The sequence below is a fragment of the Artemia sp. Qi Xiang Cuo genome, chromosome 9, assembly GCF_049724085.1.
Source record: "Artemia sp. Qi Xiang Cuo chromosome 9, ASM4972408v1, whole genome shotgun sequence".
Classification (NCBI taxonomy): Eukaryota; Metazoa; Arthropoda; class Branchiopoda; order Anostraca; family Artemiidae; genus Artemia; species Artemia sp. Qi Xiang Cuo.
In genome coordinates, this window is record NC_142802.1 from 3,371,771 (window position 1) to 3,375,730 (window position 3,960).

A 3,960-nucleotide genomic window follows, 5' to 3' on the forward strand; every position below is an offset into this window, starting at 1 on the left:
GAAACATCTAGCAAATCTTCATCCACTTTTTGGAGCGCCCTTTCTTTGATTTAACCCATAGTAAAAGGTATGTTTTTGCCTGTGTTCGAGATATGCTTCTTCTGTTCATCTTTTATGTGCTTCTGCCAAACCGTCGACTATCATCAAAAAGTTGTTTAGGAATGGCCAGTTAACATTCTAACACTATGAGCCTACTATAATAGGGATTTGTAATTATCTGATTCTTTAAGACGATTCATAGCTAGTTGAAAATAGCTAGGTTTAAGATTTTGATGGGAAAAAGGTTTTGTTTGTTTATTGTTCAGAAGGCCAGAGCAAATAAGACCCTGTAGCACTGGTAAAAAAAAAACAATATGTGTTTCAGGTAAACAATTAAGGTGATAATTCAGCTCACAATGTATCCAAGATCTTTCAATTATTGAAATAACTTGTAAATGTAATCACAGACAAAATTGAGAGCCATGCACAATATCGGAAATAATTTGAAAGAATTCGTATTTTTTTACAGGATGCCTGTGTCGAACCTGTGGTGACGTCATGACATCAAGAAAAGGCTCAAATTGTCTGAGGTTAGAAGACAAGCGACAATGAGAATCCATATATAGAAGCCTGCCGCGTTATTACTATAGTGGCTGCAAGTTGCCTTGCACCCCCCCCCCCAAATGTCTGAAAATAGCTCTGACCTTAATAGTACGCTTAATTCAGTTAAAAGGAAAGATTATGAATCAGCACAGGATGCAGAACATGGACATAGGACGTTGACTCAACAGTAATCTCTAAGGAATTATGGAATTATTTTCCAAAAACACGCAAAGAATGATCTACCAATTAACCATGAAAAAAAATTATATAATTAGTCTTTAAAATTGTCACTGATCTCTGCAAGTTCATAGTTTTTGCCTATTTTTTGAGTTTTCTGAAAAATGGAAAAATTAAGCTGATTTTTGATTACATTCCAGATTCCCTATTTAGTTACAGAATTAGTTTATTAAACTGTCATGTAATACCAGGCTTAGGACTCTTTCTTCCTCCAAAAATTATTATTTGAGAAAATATTAGGCAACAGGAAAACCTATGTCATTAAAAAAGAGTTTCAACCTGAAAGCCTTCAACTTTATCTCCAACTTTGAAGGTGCAAAAATTGAAAAAATACATAAATAACCACTTCAGTTAATGACAAGAAAAAACATAACAAAACCACGATATTTCAAAATCACTAGTCTGTGTTTTACTTTGGCTTTTCTTCCTGCAGACATATTCACAAGTGCTGTTATCAGCAACTACTTTTTTCTGTTCCGAAAGGAAAATTTCAAGACTGCAAATTACTGATGAGTTAAAAGTAAACAACAGTTATCGCTCCTTGATTTCATTTGGTTGAGTATTTTTTTTCCTTAATCGTTTTTTAATCCCTTCTAGTCGTGCTCCAGAAGCTTATAAAATTGCAAGAGTCGTGCCTCTCCACAAAAAGGATGACCCATTTTGGATTTCAAATTATAGGTCTTCTCTGCTACCTGTCTTCTCAAAAATTCTTGAAAAGTTGATGTATAACAGACTTGTACGTTTTTTTTAGGCAGTTAGGTGTGAGGATGGCAACCCCATATTATCCGACTCTCAGTTTGGCTTTAGAGCTGGATTCAGCACGGAGTACGCTCTAATAGATGCAACTGAGTTTATAAGACGGAACCTTGATATTGGACTTAAAGTTATCAATATTTTCCTGGATTTTTCCAAAATTTTCGATATGGTCAACCATTCGTTATTGCTGCAGAAATTAGAATGTAAATATAGAGGAAAATGAAAAAGTTTGTGATACCTTGGATGTGAAGGAAGATTTGTTTTGTGAGGAGGAATTAGCAACAGTACTAAAAGGATTAAAGAATAATAAGGCTCCAGGTGCTGATAGGGTAATAAATGAGTTTATTAAATATGGTGGCTCTGAGGTTAGAAATAAGTTACTGAAAATTATAAATATGATTTTTGAAAACGGGGAAGTACCTAACGATTTTAATAACACCTTAAGTAAGCCACTTTATAAGAATGGTGATAAAAGTGAGTGTGGTAATAATCGAGGCATTAGTTTGATCTCTGTAGGTAGTAAATTGCTTAGCAATATGATACTTTTTAGACTGAGAGATGCCGTCGACAAAGTTTTAAGAGAAGAGCAGTGCGGTTTTAGAAAAGGTAGAGGATGTGTTGACCAAATTTTCACTCTTAGGTTAATAATTGAGAAGTGCCTAAGTTTTCAAACACCTTTGGTCCTCAGTTTTATAGATTACGAGCAAGCGTTCGATTTTGTTGATAGAGGAGCTTTAGTAAAGGTTTTATTCTTGTATGGTATACCAGTCAAATACATTAAAGTGATTAGTGCTATGTAGAAGAATAACACTGCTGCAGATAAGGTAGGAAATGAGGTTAGCAGCTGGTTTTGTATTAAACCAGGAGTTAAGCAGGTTTGTGTTCTATCCCCCTTTATATGGATTATTTAGATGGACTTTGATCTAAGGAGCACAAGAAAGGCAATGGGAGACCACGGAATCAAATGGGGAGGAAAAAGTCTCCTGGACTTGGATTATGCTGATGATTTAAGCATTCTAGATGAAAGTTTGAGCAAAATGAATGAAGTTTTAGAGGTTTTGCGAGTTCAGGGTGATAGTATTGGTTTGAAAATTAAAGTTAAAAAGACTAAGTCACTAATGCTATGAATAAGTGAAGATAAAAAGGTGACGTTGGGTACTGAAAAGATTGATCTGGTGGGAAGCTTCAATTACATTGGTAGTATTATTAGTAAAGATGGTGTGAGCAGTGAAGATGTTAAAAGTAGAAAAGCCAAGGCTCAGGGTGTTTTTTCACAGCTAAAAGAAGTCTGGAAGAATAGGAAGATAAGACTGCAAACCAAGATTAGAAACTTAGAAGCTACAGTGATGACAGTGGTCAAATATGGCTCTGAAGCATGGACGCTCCGAAAAGCGGATGAAGATTTGCTAGATGTTTTCCAGAGAAATTGCTTAAGGATTGTTCTGGGTACCCGGCTGACTGACCGTATTTCAAACAATAGGCTATACGAAAAATGTGGTTCAATACCGCTTTCTAGGTCTATAATGAAAAAAAGGTTGAGGTGGTTAGGGCACGTTGTATAGACGAAGGATGACATATTGCCCAAGATTGTTTTTTTTGGCCAACCGTCTAGGGCGAAACGGAAAGCAGGTTGTCCTTGTCTTGGGTTAGAGGAGGTAATAAAGAAAGATTTAAAGGATATGGGAACTCCGTGTATAGATGTAACAAAGGAGGCTATGAATGGATTGGGGTGGAGGAGGAGCGTGCGTAGCTGTGTTGGCCTCAGGCGGCTTGGTGCTGCGATGAGTTGTTAGTAGTAGTAGTAGTAGTATGGAATAAGAGGAGTTTCGCTCCGGTGGTTTGAATCATATTTTTCAGATCGTTATCAGTATGTAGAGATCGATGGCATCAAATGGCACTGTCTACCTGTAAAAATTGGATATTCCCAGGGGTCGATTCTAGGTCCGCTACTGTTTCTTCTCTTCATCAACGACCTCGTAGTAAATGGTATATAAGAGAGAGTACGATTCGTGATCCTTGTGGATGACACAAACATTTTTTTGCGCTGAAAATGAGTCAAGCGTAACATCACTAGCACGGAGGGTTATCCATAAAGTTAGCTCGTGGTGCCTCGCAAACAAAATGGTTGTTAATACATCTAAAAGTGGTAAAATTTTGATTAGATGTCTTTGGAGTTTAAGAGGGTAATTGCAAAACAGAATAAGGGAGGGGTGGTTGCCCTCATACCACTCTCGAATCTCAAAAAAGACATTTGACCTTTTAATTTCCAATCAAATAAACCCTCTCTGAAGTTTCTACAACCATCCATTCCATATACAGGGGCTCTGGGAAAATAGGATAACAAAAAAGATAAACAATACATTGTAGATTGTGGCTCTTTACTAC